This window comes from Chroicocephalus ridibundus, chromosome 2 (genome assembly GCF_963924245.1).
Source record: "Chroicocephalus ridibundus chromosome 2, bChrRid1.1, whole genome shotgun sequence".
NCBI classification, from domain to species: domain Eukaryota; kingdom Metazoa; phylum Chordata; class Aves; order Charadriiformes; family Laridae; genus Chroicocephalus; species Chroicocephalus ridibundus.
The window spans coordinates 78,286,629-78,305,790 of NC_086285.1; the positions used below are offsets into that span (position 1 = coordinate 78,286,629).

The 19,162-nt window shown below is 40.1% G+C and overlaps 1 protein-coding gene across 2 annotated transcripts in view; it reads right to left on the reverse strand.

The window, feature by feature from the left end:
- EXOC2 (exocyst complex component 2) overlaps positions 1-12,575 on the reverse strand; it is a 128,913-nt gene extending 116,338 nt beyond the window's left edge. For both annotated transcript variants that reach the window (XM_063326007.1, XM_063326006.1), the window contains exon 1: positions 12,464-12,575. The gene's annotated coding sequence lies outside the window, so the exon portion shown is untranslated. The remainder of the gene's footprint in view (positions 1-12,463) is intronic.
- Positions 12,576-19,162: the final 6,587 nt, after the last annotated feature.

Below are 19,162 nucleotides of genomic sequence, written 5' to 3' on the forward strand. Positions count from 1 at the left end.
AATGCTATCACACATCACAACAGCTATTTTAAAGACAAATTCATTAATATGGAAGAGGCATTTAGATACTCTGAACACCACAGAACTATTAATATCTTGAGAGAACTTCAGACTATTTTTGAGGAGTGTGCAATTAATAAAGAGATGCAGATTCCTGCTGAATAAACAAGAATATAGTAAATTGCAGTGTGTGAGCTGTGTCCAGTACATAAAGAAAATCTGGTAAAAGCCAATGACAACACACACAACATATGTCTGGAACTCAGGTGGTTTGTTTTAGTTTGGTGTTTTTAACTGGCAAACCTCATATTTCTTGACCGGTTGACTTCACAACATTAAAAATTACATTATGTTTTTAATAAAACACTAATTTCCCAGATTTTTGCAAACAACAAACCGATGAAAAAGGAATTAAGTTATATTCTATCATATGGATGGTCTTAGAAGTGTGGATGTAAAAGACTGGAAGCTTTTACATGAACCCAGCATGAGGCTAGCAGTGAGTAGTCAACAGATGCAGTCTACAACCGTGTGGGTAGAACAGCACTGAAGGAGAGGAGGGCTGTATCAGCAGATTACAAAGAAATCAGCTGTGAGTCATCTCCAGCATTGGAAGAGAAGGTTGTGCTCTGGCAGGCAGAGGACCCTCCCTCTTGCCCTACTCCTATTTCTTTTCCAGAACTGTTTCCTCCCCAACACACACACAGAGAAAGACAGTCTCTGCCTTGCTTCAAAACTGAGGCCAGGTCCTAGTCTTGCAGACGAGTTATTTCCTACCCCTATCCTGCCGATTTTCCTCTCTGACTTCTTATCCATAAATTCAAGCAGGGAGGGAGAGGGGTGTTAATATCCCAATTCTCCTTTCAAATCCAGACACCTTGGTAGCTCCTCTTTATTACCTCCTGTTCCTTGCCCCGAGCCGTCTTCTCCAGATATCCCACCTGCGCTACTGCTGACCCACTTCCTCGCTACAGGTGAAAGTGATAGACCCGGTCTTCTGTCAAGATCCCTAGTCCTGGAGTCACAAGGCTTGGCCAGCTCTAATCTGCACTGTATTCAAAGCTACATTACCACAGCATCGCCTGACAAAACAACAGGCAGCAAAAGAAAAATAAGCTTCCCAGTTCCCACTGTTAAACTTAACACTACTTGGAGCAATCAGAATCCAAAATTGCAGGGAGAGTCTTGTTTATTCCTACACAATTGCATGACATATGCACAGAAGTTCAGACCTCTCAGAATTTGATGAAAGAGGATGCCAGAGAAGAGCCAGGTGTCTACGTTTATCTAGACCGAGGAGGACAAACTGCATCTATTCCTCATGATCTTATCTAGTAGTCTTTGTAGCTTTTCTCATAGATCCTCAGCAGAGCTCGAAGACATACAACAGCTGTAAAGAAACAGTGGGGTTATGCCCCCACGTTCACACTGAGCCACCTTTTGCAGGAAGCAGCATGTGCCTAGATACCAGTAAGACAACATAACACACCTCTTTTACTTTTCAGCAATTTTTGTAAAGATTTATATACAATGTTAATCAGTAACGCAGGTGTAAAAAAGCCATCTTCAGGAACTCAGTAGTCTTATGGAGAGGAAAAAATACTGAGGAGAAAAAGTAAAATAGAAGCTCCTTCTGTATAATTTGGTTCGGTTCCCCCCCCCCCCAAAAAAAAAAAGTTATGGTTCCCTTGAATTGTAGCCATTGTTTCTCTCAAAATACCTAGGCACACAGGTAATTGTCTTGAATCAATACCAAAACTCAAAAGTAATATTACAACATATTTTTCTGGATTTCAGAAATTGGCACTAGATCCCTCTTTGTGATGAGCTAAATAAATGTAATAAAAATGCTGAGCCTCCTGAGGTCTAATATTTCTTCTAAAGTATTTCCATACTTACTGCAGAATTGCTTTAAAATACCTCACTGGAATGAGAATACCACAGTAAATCTCAACACATTACAAAAGCACTACAGCACTGAAACGCTCTATTATTATTATTTTTAAACAGCAATTGGTTTATTTTATTTCAAAGAGTAAGTGAAGGAACTCTATGGAATCTGTCTTTACTACAAATATCAAATAAATGCTTGGGAGCCTTCAATTCATTTATAATATTTCCTCTCCGTCATGACAAACACATCAATAGTTAAAATAACTGAACAGCTTATTGGGAAGCCTAGCAAGTATACTACTGTGGCCCAAAAGCAAGTTTCTAGGTTTTTTTTAAATATTTAAACAAAGCTGAAAAAAATAATTACTTTTTCCTTTCATTAAAAGATACAATCATCTAATTAAGAGCTTTTGTTGCAATTCTATACATTGCCCTAAATAGAAGTCCTATTATTTACAAATATGTATTATGTAAATAAATAATAATATTAAAAGCAGCCCTCTTACTGAAAGACTGCTTCTTATACAGACTAGGGCAGACTGCATAAAGATGGTTTTCTATACAAGATGTTTCCTCTGAGGAACCAGGCTCACTGAAGAAGTGTTAAGACGACTATTTTTTTGCAATGGACAATCTTCTATACAAATAGAGCTCTCTTTCCCTCCTTACTCTGCCCCCCGCCGTTTTTTTTTAAAAAAAACTTCATTTCCTCAGAATATCTCCCCAACAGTTTAACATGGATGACATCTGTTTGACTGCTCCCATGATCTTGCCCATATTATTCTATTATTCTGTCATAATTCTTGTTATGAAAGTGCGAGGAGTTAGAAAGCCTCTGCAAAGACCACCTACTACAAAGCCATCTTGAAAAATGCCTTTCATAAACATCATCTTCATCTTTACATGAGCTTCTCAAATAAACTCTCACAAAGGTTTGGTTAAAAAAAAAATAAAAATCCAGACAATTCTGAGCATTACAAGCTTGCTAAAGAGGTGGCATCTTCACTCTTTATCCTAAGAAAAGCCACTTTAAAAACAAACAATGAAGAAAAGAAATATGGCCCAACATAAAAGAAAACCCAAGTCTAGTTGCTTTTTTGACTCTTGTAAACCTTCAGTTGGTTTAAAGCAAGAGTCCTTAAATAGGTTTCCCCATTCAATTTTCAATGGCAAGCAGAGAAAAAACACACACAAAGTGAAATGCCAACAGCTACCACATCTGTTCTGTAAAGCAGAGTACTGCTTGCCACTCTAGAAAAAGTACCAGAATATGAAATAAGTGAACAACAGAAGTTGAGGATTTAAGGATTTTAAATTGGATGGTAAGTTCAAATCCCAAAGGAAAAGTACAAACATCACGAAGGCACGGAACTTTGGAAAACGTACAGGTACACCTTACAAATTTCACCAGTGGAAAAATTAACAGTTGAAATGTTTTAGAAGTCAGAAACTCCTTTTTAGAACAACACAGCAAATTGGTTCCAGTGACTGAAAATTCAGTCACGTTAAAGTTTTCAGTGGTACTTTGTCACAGACACTGAACTTAAAAGATTCTCAGAGGAAGACAGACTCAAGGTCAATGCAAGTGCCATGGTCATCTAGCAAAGGGAATCTAAGCTGTCAAGAAGGGAGGAAAGAAAAATGCCAAAAAGAAAAGAAGGGAGGAAAGAAAAATGCCAAGAAAAATGTCATCGCTGAGAAAGTCTAAGATACAAACAAGCATTCAAGTCTTCAGGTATCAAATATTTATTTGTTCTCACTCATATGTATGTGACAGAATACAATCTTAAAAATCTTGAGGCAGGAACAGGGGGAATGACCAGAGCATCACCCATGTTCAAATCACAGTATGCCTCAGATGTTGTTGTTTACTTTTTAAAAAACAAACCAACCCGAAACCAGTAGGTGAGGTACTCTTACCACACTAACATCACAGCACTAAATGCTTTCCAAATTAACAGAATTACAAAGTGCCCTTTTTTAAACAAGCAATAAATACTCAGATTCCAGAACCTATGTGATGGCCTTTTCACCTTAAACTACACAAACTTGTGCTTCTACTAAATAAATCTAATAATTTATTTTCACTAGAAAATCTGGATTCCCCCAAGCACAACACACTACGACAGAGTCAGTGAAGGGACATAGCAAATGACCCCAAGAGAGACGACATTGCAAAAAGTTTCCTACACGTTTGTACTCAAAACCATTACAAAATGATGAAAAACACTATTGCAACCTTTTCTGTGCTTTATCTTCCCAACAATATAAATTCAGACAGACAATCTACATAAACCAAGATTTAAAAGCATCCAAAAAGCAGCACTGTGAAAATAACTGACATTTATTAACCCCTCTGGAGATCTTCAGTGCCCTAGAATTTCCACAGCCTTCAACACTGCATTAATAATACAAAGTCCATTCCTGCAAGCCTGCCAGAAAAGACTGGGAAGTGAATAAGCTAAACAATGCTGAAATTCCAAGTGATATTAAGAATCTATGCATGTTTATTTAAATAATAAAAGAAGACTTGTCAATTTAAACAAGAAGTGCTCACGAATCTTACATTTAGGGGGGAAAAAAACTCTTCAAAACACCACTAAGCTACTTATAATGAAAAGATGAACAAACATAAAAAAGGGGGTAATTTCACCGTCACATAGAAAAAACAAAGCCTCATTTGTCTTGCCCTGTCATATCCGGCATGTTGATTCAAGCCAATATTAACACTGACAAACATGTTAACCTACAGGACAATGTTACATGCCAAAATCAGTTTCAATTTGGGAAGATGTGCAAGTTTTGCGATGGAGAGGGCAAATGACAAAAAATAAAAGATTCGGAGTATTAAGTGACATAATACGATACCCTTCTCTTTATAAAAGGGCTCCCGAATATTCCAATCGGTCATGAAGGGCGTACTAGAGATTTTAGTTTTAAGGCAGCCAAGGAATAAGGGCAGCAGTTTTGCTTTCACAATCGTCACGCTCACAGTTTTCCTCAGTATCTCAGAGGTCCTGCTTTCCTTAACCCAGCAAGGTACACCTTCATGGCTATATATCTTGCCAGAACGAAAGCAAAATAATCACAGCCCTCAGCGATGCCATTAACATTTCTGAGTCACGCGGGATTAAAAGGCCGGACCCCAGGCAGATGCTGGGTGAGCCCCTGGGCAGAGGAGTTGAGCGCCCGTGGCAGCCTAGGCTGCAGCTGGGAGGGATTGACACCGCTAACTGCGGAACCCGGCTCAGGAGAAACTCCGGGCGCAGTTCCGGCATCCGAAATAAATTAAAGTAAACAGTGTTGGTCTCTCTCTCTCTCTCATCCACCCTGTTAGCAGCCTCTCGGTTGAGCTGGAGACCACACACCCAGACCACACAGCACCAGCTGAACTCCCTCGCACGCAACATCTCGAAGCTGTCACTCTGCTGAGGTATGGGGAGGAAAAAGGGGGGCAGGAGTGCGAGTGTGTGTGTGTGTTTAGAAAAGCTGCTTGCTCTCTCCTCCTATCATTACAGCTGGTTATGTTTTGTGTGGTTGGGAAGGAGGGAAAGAAGGGAGGGATAAAAAAAGACCTATAAACCTCACTAAGAAAACATACTGGTCTTGGCCTTTTGTAGTAATGATTTGCACTCCTCCAGTACCAGTTTAGTAGCTGATGAAGGGCTAACAAAGCATCCATTTAACATCAATTAACCTTCTATCTATCACACGTCAAAGAAAATAATCTAGACTAGTATAAATCCATTTCCTTGTACATATTAAATGACAGCATCTTATCAGTTATGATGTACAGCATTCCTATATATTGATGCATTTTTACATCAGGAATTTTGACACATTATTTATTTGGGGAGAGGAGAGATTCCCCACAAAGAACAATTCACCACACAAATGCCATTACAACATCAAAATGTCAAATTTTTCCACAAACATTCCGTTGTAAAATGAAGTTTTCTTCATTAGTATCTTACACCATAAACAACCTGAAGGAAATTAATGAGCCTACATATAACACTGACTTCGTGACCCATCAGCAAGAAGTAAAAATAGCAAACCTCTAAAAATAGATTGAAAAGAACATTAATCTATAATGCAGATGAACAGAAGTTTTAAAATGGGGGGACGGGGGGAATTCTTTCTTTCAGTTCAGCAAATCACTTAATCTGCCAATTATATCACCTGTTCAAACAGAAAAAGCCAAATAAAAAGTTTGAAGAATTTTAAAATCTATTTTAGTCAGCCTACTGTAAAAAAAGATGCCTTTCCCTCCGCTCCTCTGCCACGAACACACATACCTCCTCCATCAAACTCACCAGCACATGAATTTAATTTAATCCACGCACACAGCCTGAACAGCCCAGAACCACAGTCACATTTTCACCTCAGCTCAAAATCTATTTACCTAAGTGACAATCTCCAAGTGCCATTATTAAACAAAACCATCAATACTACAATAATCCAAATGTCAATATTAGCCCTATAAACTTGAACTAGGACATTTTTGTTGGGCAAAACCTTAAGAAAAAATCCCTAAAAATATCTCACTTTACCAAATACATTTTCAAAAAAGTTAAAGTTCCATAACTTGACACTGAAAATAAATTATTCCCCCAATTTATTAATTAGGTCTACATGCTGGTTTATAGCAGTTATTGAATGAACTCTTTTGCTAGTATATTCAATTGTACAGCACCAAGACTCAAGTCAAACCAATTTAAGTTTTCTGAATGTCTGTTCTGGTCATCCTGACTTGGCTAGAAAAGGGCAATAGCGCAGAAGAAAGTGTAATTTAAGAAAGTCTGAACACAGATGTTTCTCCCCAAAATTTCCGCTATTTTCATTATAAATTGCACTACAACTCCACAGAAATTAAGTCATCTACTTGGTTAAAAGCTTCTGTATTTATTACGTGACACATCACTATAATCTAGCAATGTTGTGAATAAAAGCCTTAAACATCTATATATAAACATATATATAGAAAAAAGTCAACTCAGCTTTACACAAAACCATATCACAGATGGCCATAAATCTCCCATTAATTTCTAAATTCTCACAAAGCACATGCTTTCCTACATCTGCTTCTACCTCCAACATACAGCAAAGTTTGCTTTATCTAGAAGTTATTCCCTTTACTGCCCTCCAGTTAAACCATTCATCCTTCTTTTGTTCTAAAGTTATTCATAATTTTCTGTGCATTATTTTAGTTATTAGGAAAATGGTGAAGAATCTTAATACCTTCATCATCCCTCTATCTTATGTTATTCACAGGCAGAAATTCAAAAACAATACTTCAAGCATCAAAAACTTTCAAATATGTTTATGCAAATGCATTCAGAAAGATCCAGAAGTTCAGAAAAATAAACTAAATAAATCCCAATGGGGTAGGATTTTTTTTTTCCTAGAGAAAAGAAACAGGACACCACAGATTTTTTCTAAGTCCTGTAACTATACACAATATTCTTTATAAAAACACTATATAACCACTGTAATTACACAGTTCACATGGTTAAGTTTCAACTTGGGTGCTTGTAGGTAGGACAGCAACACTAAAATTAACATTTGCCGTGTGACTTCTTTGGCAGTTCCTTTTCTTTCAAAAATATTTAAAAGATGACACATGCCTTTGTGTTACTGAGATTCCTGTATTCTTCATGTTCTCTCCCAAACACCTCTTTCTGGCCTCTGCACAGGGAAGTACTCAAGCCATACGCTATAGCATCTTTCTCTATTCACTTGGTCAAACGCACGCTCAAGTATTTCACCGAGAGCCTGCACGCACAGGTATGTTTCTGACATATTTCAGCCTGCCTCTGCCTTACATACTCTCAGTCTTCGTTTCCACTCATCCACCTAAAATCCCCTCTGCTGCATGGAACTATCATGCTTTCAGAGCAGTAAAGTTGTCTTGTGAGAAACAGAAGTTCCCCTGCCTTCTACGCTGATGAAAAGGAAACATAAGAAAAATCCATTAGCTATATACATAGCTTCTTAACTTTTGGCCAAAAATTTAACGTTCACTTTTCCAGCAAAAAGCAACGTACATATGTTAAAACCACAGTGAGATTCGAAGCGTCACAAGACTCACAGAATTCTTAAATAGAAAATTTGAAGTCATTGCGTTTTTAATTGTGACATTGTAGGATTATCTCAAAAAATCAGTTTAGTTTGTCCTCAATACAAAAGCAGGCACTTGAAAAGGAACTTTTGCTCAGCGTAGCCCTAAATCTTTAGCTACTACAGGCTTTTTGATGAACTTCCAAATACAGGGTACATTGCTTTTGGGTTATGCACAAAGTGAAGGAAAAAATACAAGTCTAATATACCTAAAAATCACCAACGTTTGTTGTAATCTGATCCACAGACACTGTTACACTGCCCGAGTCCCCACTGGCTTCTGCATGATACAGCCTAAGGTCTGCCTTAGAGAATTAAACTGAAAATCTGGGAATCTGTAGTTCTCTTAAGGTCAAGAGAAAACCAGGGCTTGGCGTCTCAAAAATTTTGTTTTCCTTAAAAACAAAACAAACAAAATTAGAAAGGAAACACAGACTTTCACACCCATCACTGAGTGCAATCACAGACAGTATTTTCTACTGAAAATGCTGAACACAGTCTGCAGATTAATTAAGAACAACTGTTGTCAAAAAAAGGATACACAGACCAATTTCCTTTTGAAGAAAAAGCACTTCCACAATAATACAAAAAGTACAGTTACAAACAGTTTCTCAGTAGGAGGGAGGGGAGATGTTTGACTTAAAGTTATTTAAAATATTAAATACTTAGCTTACCTTTCCCTACGCAAAGCGCATAACACACCAGTCACACGATTATCCTTATTTTCAGGCATTTCTCTCATTACTCGGTCTCTGGGAAAATTGCTTCAGGTTCCTTTTTTTTTTTTTTCCCCCACCCAGGAGATCACAAAAATGAGTTCTCTCTCCTGTCCTTCCCTCTTCCTTTAACTTTTGACATTGGGAGAGCAATCTGACTACTTTGAACTGAAATACTGACAGGGATCCTAGAAAATAATTTTCAGGTTAAGGTACAAAAATTTTAATCATCTTTATTTTTAAATTGATACTTCGCAAGCTGTAAACACAGACCTTTGCTTTCGCATTCAGCACAAAAAGATGAGACATCAATCTGACATGACCGTGCTATGCACGTGCTGTTTAATCATCCCTCATCCTACAAGCACTTTTACAAACAAGATTTCCCCCATTACCAAGCACTGTATTTCTCCCCTGGGAAAAGTAATTTGAAAGACAATGTTGCACAGCACAGATTTACAGAATGTAGGTGGTCCAAGAGAGAAGGTCTAAATTAAGCTGAAGAGCTAATGTCTGACTTCTGCTAAAAGATATTAATTTAGCAATTTTCAGACTTTGAACCTTTAGCGTACTTTTAAGTACAGCAGCAGATTCCACTCTTACTGAAAAACTCACATAGAAAATAAATTCACTGTAACATGTACAGTCTTCCGAGTATTATTTGCCGGTTCTTCATTGTAAAATGAAGTACTACTGATTTCTCCTGTGGAAGATTTTCTGTGCCTGTTTGCATAAACTACGTAGTGATATACAGCCATTCAAAATACCTGTCTGTGCTTCACAGGCTGTTTTGTCCTGCAGTACAAAACCATAACTGTAGATTATTTCATGGATACTTTCAATAGCTGTCACAAACCATGTTTTTAAGAACACCTTTTATACTCAGTCTTCTGTTAACATCCTATTGAGGTATAACTTTTTTCTTTTCTCTTTTTTTTTTTTTAAGTAGGAAAGCAGAAAAGCATAGAATAAACAGAATTAAAATAACTCAAAACTGATGTTTAGTTTCAAATACAGTGCTTAAGACTTACTGGATTTACAGCTAAACATATCAGTCAGTGAAATAAATTGATTAAGTATGGTTTAACATATCATATCTCAAAGTTTTCATCGCTAAAAGAGGTCAGTGGCCTCTGCCTTTCTAGTCAACCCACTTATTTTGCTTTAGCCCAGCTTCACTGGGAGGAGTAGCATAATAAAGAATGGACTGTATCAGTGGATACGGTTTCTTTTTAATAGGACCTCGGGAAAACAATTGGAGGATTACAAATTTTAACACCTTTATTTTCCGTTTTTGCCTCAAATGTTGTCAACACCTAGCAAAAAAACTCTGATCATATTCACAAGAAATCCTACAACTCAAAAAAGATAATAATCTGAATACTACAAATTCAAAAATACTTAGTGAACAGTACCTTTTGTACTGAAGATGAAACTGTTTCTCCGCACAACAATATCCACTGCTCAAAGGGCAAGGTGTTGAACATTTTACTTTAAAGGTTTATTTTTATTTTTTTAAGTTAATGACTTAGAACTTTAAGGGTTTTTCAAATTAATTCTAAAAATGTCCACTAACAGACTAGACAATAACTATTTAGCACTAATATCTGATAAAGCAATTACAGGATAAAAAAACCACCCACCTATCAAGTCTGTAAAATATTGTAATTTATTGAATGAAGGCCATGAAAACACAAGACAACTTTACATTTTGTTTAAAAAAAACCATCACAAGTTTGATTGGTAACATGCTTTTAATTAAATAGTTTCACCTCTGACATACACTAAGAAAAGTTACATTTTCCACACAGGAAAAAACCCTTACCATTACAACATAAATTAATGGTATTTTCACTGAGATAAGTCATACCAGTATAATGAAAATCATTGCATCCTGTTTTAAATGATGTTTAAGACACCAGAAATCCCATCTAAGTAAAAACATTGTTGTCTGAGGGTGGGCATAAATCACAAAAACTGTAAACTAAGCTATCCATGAGAAAGAAATCAGCAGCAGGCCATGCCTTTTGCTCCTTCTTGCAAGGTCAGCACAAGCTGTGATAGATACAATAGAAATAGGGAAGCAAAAACTACAGAGCTTTTCTTCTTCAGGTGAACGAAAGGTAAAGCAAGAAAACAGACCTGTTTGCGTAAACCACAAGTTTGTTTATTTGCAGTTTATGTTAAAAAAACCCAAACAAATAAAAGTCCTTTAACTGTTTTGACAACTTTACCAAAAATAAAAACAAAACAACATTTACAGTAACGAAATGCACATCAAACACTAAAGAAGAAAAGAGGCTGATTACTTATTTTAAGAATGATCAGAAAGCCTGGAAAGTTGAAGCAAGATTAGGATTTTAAACTAAACTTTTAAGAATGAATGTTTGTAGTTTAGATTTAATCTGATGCTCTGTCAGAGGTAAAATGGCTTAATACCTCACTGGCTCACAATTCAAAGCTTTTGAGTGTATGGATAGAAGCTGCTAATCCACAATGAGCAATCTAACTGCAGGAAACAGAAAAAGCCGGCGGCGGGGGGGTGGAGGGGGGGTGGGGTGGGAAGAACGAAAAGCTGACAGTATAGAAGGAACGCTACTTTGAAAACCAGTAAAACTGTACAGAATGGGAAACTCTGTTTTGGAAATAGGATTATCCCCATTTTCAGATATCTATTCCCCTCTATAAGAGATCCTTTTCAGGTTCCTGATTAAGACACTGAAGAGGCAGGAAGAAAGATGTTTGGTCACACAGCTCACGACCCTCCTGGACCGCAATGCAGTCCAAGTGAGGGAGAAATGTAGAACTGAGTAAAGTGTAAAAAAAAAATAAAAAAAATAAAGTCACAGAGTAAGTATAACACCTCTAGTTAGACATCAACGAAAGCAATGATCTCTCAACCATTATATGTTATTTTGATTTGTTCCACATCTCTTACTATGATGCTTTCTTGTTGTACTTCCCTAAGTTCACATTCATTTTGGGGGGTCATTTCTGAAACTTTACAGTACCACTGAATACGATGTTAAAAAAACCTGCAAGTAACCAGCTCTTCAGAGCTCAGACCTCACCTCTCCCCTGCTAATTTCCTCTACTCCCCCACCCAGCTCACCCAAACACTTCACTGAATGATTCAAGAAAGTCCCAGACCAGACTCGTTTCATCGTATAACCAAGCGGCCGCCGGGAGCTGTCACTAATGAGAAATAAAGGCAAAACCTACTGAAAGTGCTGCCCTGCCCGCTGCCTTGCGGGGGCCAACCCCACCAGCCCTGAGGAGGGCTACCTCTCACAGACACCGGCCGCCCAGAAAACACCCACCCGCCAGCAGGACACCGTGTGCCCCCCGGGGAAGGGCGGGCGGGGAGTCTCACAGGCGGTGCCCCGGCTCCTGTCAGAGGGCTGAGGGAGGAAAAAGACGAGCGGGGGGCGGGCGGCGACCCGTCCAAGCGGCGGCAGGCCTAGCTCCCTCGGCGGGGCCAGCAGGTGCCTTCAGGGGGGCTGAGGAGGCGCCACCGCGGCCCAACCGCCGTTAACGCCAATTCCGTCCCCGCTTCCCCCCTCCAGGGCTGAGGCGGGGCCTAGGACGCGACATTCAACCCCGCCCGGCGGGGGGGTCGACGCTCGACTCGAGGAAGAAGGTGGCGAGGGGGAGGCCGAAGGGAGGTGGGGGAAAGGAGCCGGAGCTGCCCGGCAGAGGAAGAGCGGGGCGGGAGGCCAGAGACTGTCACTCACCGGCCGCCGCCGCCGCGTTTCGTATCCGGCACCTGGGGCAGGTCCGCTCCCGGCAGTGCCTCCGCGTCCGGCGGGCGCAGGCACCTCCAGCCGCTGACCGAGGTGAATCGATGGAGCGCGGAGCGATCGAGCGGGGAGCCGGCGGGGGGGGGGGAAGGAAGCCGCTCCCGCTCGCCGCCGAGCCCTGCCCCCTTACTGGCACCGCCCTCGCGCTGCCTCCCTCCATCGCGCCCTCCCTCCATCTTGTCCCTGAGGGGCCGGCGGTTGAGGTGGTGGGGGTTGGACCCCCGGTGGAAGAGGAGCTAGAGGAGGATAAAACTGTAACAGCCGCGGCGACAGCAAAGGACAACGGCAATAATAAATAATTATAATAAAACCGGCCCCGAGCGCGGTGTCGGGGTCCCAGCGGGCAGCGTGGGGACACCCCCCCCGCCCCATTGCTGTGGTGGTGTGGGGTGGGGCGGGGAGGGCTCGGCAATGCAAATCTGTCCTCCTTTTCCAATGAAAGTGAAAAAGTGGAAATGTTTCTTAACAAACCTGCTGTCTGTTTGGTGGCGGGGTGACACCTCTGAACACTGGCTCTTTTTCCTTTTTTTCTTTTTTTTTTTTTTTTGGATTGTTCGAAATTCAGTTGTGAAAGCCGAGTTCTGACAAAATCTTAACGGCAAGGAGAGGAAAAGCAACGAGGGAGAAAACACAGAAGAAAAAATCTGTTGCTCGGTTTTGCCAAACCAGACCTAAACCCGGACATTAGTGGGAAAACAAATTGCCTTTCATAAAACCTCAAAGCACTGTGAAAAGCATTTTGGCCAAGAAATTTTCCTCACTTTTTTCCAAAGGTTAAAGCTGCCCAAGTTAAATTAGTAGGCTGTAGTATCTAGTCCCATGAATAAGCAGCGCTCTTCTGACTCTTTACTTAAGGCTCTGTAAAACGTTGCACAATATTTCTCTGGGGAAAAATGAAAGCGTCCGGTATCTATCTTATCTCTAATTATCTCCAAAGTCGTTATACTAGCGACTCTCAAGTTTTCTGCTAATAGCCTGTCCTGGGTTGAGCGACACAGGACTAATTTCTAATGCTGTGCAAAATTCTACTTTTGGAAGACTCTAGTGTCTGAATTTGTGAAAATATTTACTTTATAGCCAGCTTGGCTATGTGGGATTCAAGGTCTCAGTGTTTTCAAGCCTTGCCAGGTGCAGGGAGGAGGAGAAGTGAGGCCTGGGCATTTGACCCAGGCCGGCCAAGAGGATTATTTCATACCACGAACGTCACATTCAATATAAATTAGACAGTTTGCTGAGTAGTTTCTCTCTCCCTTGATGGAGGTGGTTCAGAGAAACTCCTTGCCCCGGTGCCAGACCCCTGAGCCCTTCCCTTCCTCCCGAAGTCGTAGTGCTCGCAGTGTCCCACATTCATTGTCCACTGCTGGGAGTGCCCGGCTTCCTGCTGATAGAATTGGCTGAGTATAATTCTTGTATGTCTTATATTAGTATTGGGATTAATACTGGTTCTTTAGTATTATTGTTAATTATTTAGTCTTATCCTACTAAATCTATTTATATTTCAACCTTTGTGTTTCCTTGCTTTCCCTGATTCCCCTTTCCGGGTGGGGAGGGGTCATCAGGTGATAGAATAATTGTCTAAATGACAATAAATTGTTATGGTTTTTCTCAAACCATAACGTACCCGATGCAGAAAGAGAGCTCTGCGGTCCTCCGAGAAAAGTCAAGTTGGCATCACATTAAAAAAAAAAAAGTGTAACTTTGCCACCCATTTCAAAATTATGTTTTTCCTCCCTGACAGCTTGTTTGCATTTTCTCGTTAAATGCCTATCACTGGATGTGCCAAATAAAATCCCTATTTGAAAGGTTTGGTGGATACAGAAGGCCTCACCCAGCACATTACGTACCCACGTCCCAGCCCTGCCTGATGCCCTCTGGGAGTGGGGACCTGTGTCCAAAAACCCCCTTGACTTTAGTGGGGGTCCGTAAGGGAGCTGTCTCCCCAGAAGATTTTGTAATAAACAACCATGAACTTAGATTTAGTTCAAGTGACGCACACTTCAGTGCCACACTGAAATTTCGTTGCAGACTTGGCTGCATCTTGACTGTGTTGTAAATGCAACTACCCTAAAGAGGGGAATCATTAAGAAGAGGGAGCCTGAACTTGAGAACAGACAATCCCCCCCAGTGTTAGCTGAATTGAGAAAAAGCTGCAAGGCCTTTTGCTTCTGAAAACGTCACCTAGCCCCTCCGTTTAGAGATTTTAACCTGCTGTTTCTGAACAGCTGCTCAGCAGTGTTTTTATACAGACCTTGGTCCTGGGGAACCTGTCAGAACAGCACAACCAGGCTAAACTGCAACAACAGAAGCCTCATAAATGGTGTCTGTAGGTTCATCACAGGCACGCACATGGGCAAATCCTCCAACTGCCAAGAGCAGCATCCAGGACTCTTCTGATTTGCAGGGGCCCTGGATAGTATTATCGAAGAAGACCTTCCTGTGTGCTGCACTTTGTTGGATCTACTGTGGGTGGTTTTCCCAGCTGATGTGCGGTGACCATGTGGTAACCATCACCTGCCCCTTCAGTGACTCCAGAACAAAGCTGATAGTGACTGACTGTAGATTTGACCCACTGTGGAAAAGAAACACTGCCCCGCACATCTCTTCAGAACAAAAGGAGGAAAACTAGTGCTGTTATTATATATCATATATATAGCTTATAATGTATATACCATAATATATAGTATACATTTGCTGTCATATATAATGCTGCTAATATAAATATATTACTCCATGGAACTCCAGATGCCATTAAAGAGATTAATCTATGCTGTTAAAACTGAGGAAAGAAATGACAAGTTGTAATATAATGACCTGGTAAATAGTAAGTATTATACCTCATAGAGGTCACAAGAGTAATTGCTCATTCATGCCTTTTTCTAATCCATTTATGCAGATTTGACAGTGATCTGTAAACATTACATCTCTCTACAAAGCTGGGTAAACAGATTTGAAAGCCAAGAGAGATTATTATGATCATCTTGTCTAACCTGAATATTGAAAGCTGTAGAATTTCCTCCAGCCATTCCCACACCAAGCTCTTTCTGTAGTTGTTTCTTAGAAAGGCGTCTTCATTTTATTTTAATGAGCTGGAGAAATGGTGAATCCATCACTGCACTTTTGAAGATTTCTCCGTGGTTACCCTAACATGTACCATGCTACCCTAATGTGTAAAAAATAACTGATAGAAATATAAATGTTGTTTGAAAAGGTAAATTCATCTAGCTGCAGCATCTGTCCATTGCAAGCCTGCTTCTTGTTAACAGAAATATCTTCCTTTTGAAGACATTTGTAAAATACAGTAGATTTACTCCTTCACCTTCTCTTGATAAACTGTATGGATTAAACTTCTGATTCTGCACTGTATAACTGCCTTTCCAGAACTCTTCCCTTTTCTGAATGCCTCTAAGCTTATAGCTATCACCTTACTTTTTTGACATGTGGACATCCAGACCAGAGCTTTGCCTATTTCTGTTTGAATTTGTGAGGTGAATATTATAACCAGGGAAATCTAAGGAACAGAAAAGAGCTAAGAAGCGTAAGGATGACCTCAAGAAATCACCCTTTCTTGTCCTTTCCCTTGCCTCAAGACAGGCTCAACTACTCCTTTGTTATAACATAACTGTTTTTTCAATCTCTTTCTTAAAGACTTCCCAGTGTGGTGCTTTTGCCATCTCCCCAGGCAATCTTTCCCAGTGTTTCCCTACCCTTATCACTAAAGGTGTTTTTTTTCTAATGTATACTCTGAACATATCCCCTACTGCAATTTCAGTCCATTAGTGAAAGGCCTGTCTTTGCTGGTCCCGGAGAACAGACTGTTTGCTTCCTCCCCGTAGCAGCCTTTTACATATTTAAAGGCTTTGTCCCCTGTGTGTTCTTTTCCTCATTAATCCAAATGGTCCTATTAGTATCCTGATATTTAATGCTTTCTGGACTGGTGATAGAGCTTGATCTCTGCTGTACTCTTCTCCAGTCACTCAATGTCATTCTGGAAGTGCAGTGCCTCAAGCCAAGCGTGCACCAGGTGAAAAACATTTTAAAAAAGAAAAAACTAAAATTGAAATCCTACCCTGGGTTAGCAGAGCAAAATACTTGCTTTGCCTATTTTGCAGCCTGTCTTCCTGTTTGTACCCCCTCGTATGGCATTTGCCTTTTTACAAAAGCATAGCAGCAGTGACTCGTGTTTACCCTGTGATTCACTCTACATTTTTTCTATGCAACTGTAATCCTGTTTACTTTTCCCCTTCCTGTATCTGGGGAACCGATGACAGTATGTCTAATAGACCGCATTTGCACCTATTGAATACTAACCTTTGTGTTTTTCTTTAAAAAAAATAAAAATCCCCAGTTTGACAAAATCCCTCTGAATTCCAATCTTGTTCTCTAACACACTTTTAGCTGCTCTCTTCTTCATGTCGTTTCCAAATGTAACAAGCTTAGTCTCTATTCTGTTATTCAGATGTTTTATAAGTAGTATCAGATAAGAGGATAGACGCTCGAGGAACCTCTTTCGATACATCTCTCCATTTTGGTAGTGGCCACATTTTGCTAACTCTTCCTCAGCCCCCCCTGCTGAACCCATGGGATTTTCAACCTGGACTATATTGTCTTTGCTTCTTCTTGAGAAACATGACCAAAAGCTTTACTAAAAAGAAGATACATGACTTTTTCATACTTCTCTCCTTTGTACAACACCTGTTACCTTATCGTAAAAGGAAATCAGATTGGTTTAGCAGGATTTGTTCTTGACAAATCCATGTTCGTTGTTACTTGTCTGTCTGTCTTCTAATGCTTACAGATGGTTTGCTTGATTTTTTCCACAAACTGAAGCTAGCTGATCTATAACTCACCAGTTCCTCCTTTTTTTCTATGTGTACTTAACTGTAAGCCTGACTGATTGAAATTAAGAGGTCTGTTTCCATGCCCATGAGAAGTGCCTTCTGAACTGGAGATCAGTAACTTGCCAAAGTTGTGGAAATAGAACAAGGAGCAGAGCCAAGAAGCCAAACCCATCCTGGCCTGCTCTAACAAATCTATAATCCTTGCACCACCTTTCTTCACCTCCTTGGTTCCACTTCCCTTTATTTTCCTGATCCATTGATGGAACATTGCTGCAGATGTTGGCATCTAGCAGCTGCCGTAGATTTTATGAAAAATGTATACAGATTCAGTTTCCAAGCAGATTTCCCATGTTGTATTATGCACCCAAGACCACCTGCTTTCTCCTTCCTCCTAAATTGAAAATCACCTGGGTCTGTGTTGTGAAACTAACATCCAGGAAGTGGTCTACTTACATCTTATGCTTCTATTTTTTAAACAAACAGGTACATAAATAAGTTCTTTGTCACTGTCAGCACTTTGACCATTATCCGGGAGCTTAAGCCAGAAAACTTCGTTATGGAGTGAAATATATTTATCTTAGCTGAAAGGCGAGAGAGAAAGAAACAACTTACTGATCACTGGTTTCCCCCAGATGATTTCTGGTATGCTTCAAGAGAAACAACATATAAATTAATGCACACAATATTTTGAGTTTTCTTCCAGAACAAGTACAGTCACTTTTTCCACATCAAACAAAAAATATAGTCTTTTTCACTTTAAACCATTTCCAACAGTACACAAAATTCTCTCACTGTTTTACTTTCTTGGCTAACACCACCCTAATTCTTCCCTTTCAAGGCCTATCCAAGGAATCTGTGCACTACTGACCCAGAGGCATTGTTTCTCTAAACAGCACCAATGAAACAAATTATTAAATTACTTTGTGCAGCTAAAAATACTGAATGCTGTATACTACAGCTCTGTCAAGGGTGTCACTACCAAGTTGCATCAGTTTAAATACTTCTTGGAACTAACTTTCATTTGCGGCTTGTATTTTAAAACAATAGATGGGGAAGAAAAAGTTGAAACCTAAACCAACTTAAAATTATGCCACATTTATTCTCAAAGAAGAAAACCCAACACTTCGTTTTTTGTTCCTCAAACTCCAGGTGAAATTCCGTCCCTCTTTTCCACAAGACCAAACTCTGGCACAGCTGCTTTAATTTCTGTGCTTTCGGGAATGAGCAGGGAAAAGCTGTTCATTAGATATTTTTTCATAGACTTCTGACATCGTGTTGAGTGAGGGCAGGGATCAGTTCTGAATTGAACTGTGCCTATGGGACAGTTCTTCTCTGCCCACACACCCCAGCTCCCCTCCACTGGAAGCGAGTGTACCCCTGCTCTGGTAGCAGTCAGCACTTCCCGAGGCGTCCTAGTGAAAATCAGCCCGAGTAGCAAAGACCAATTATTTGATTAACAGGTGGACTCATTTTGGTGGAACCAAGTTGTTTCCCACACTTGCTCCATTCAGTGGCTCTGCTGACACATGTCTGTAGAGAGAAGATGTGAGAAGCAGCCCAAGGCTGATTGGGTTTTGCCACTACCAGCGTTTGCTTGCCAGAGCGCCTATCTGCTTGCAATTTCATGCGTACGCGCAATTTCTTGCAGGAAGATGGCTTTAGTTTGCCTGCATTTCGGGGCCAGATCCATTTTGCCATTACAACTGCTCGATATGTGGTACAATGGGGACTGTTTTTTGACAATTGATACATAATAATAAATAATCACATCTGATAACACAGTAAGTGTATCATG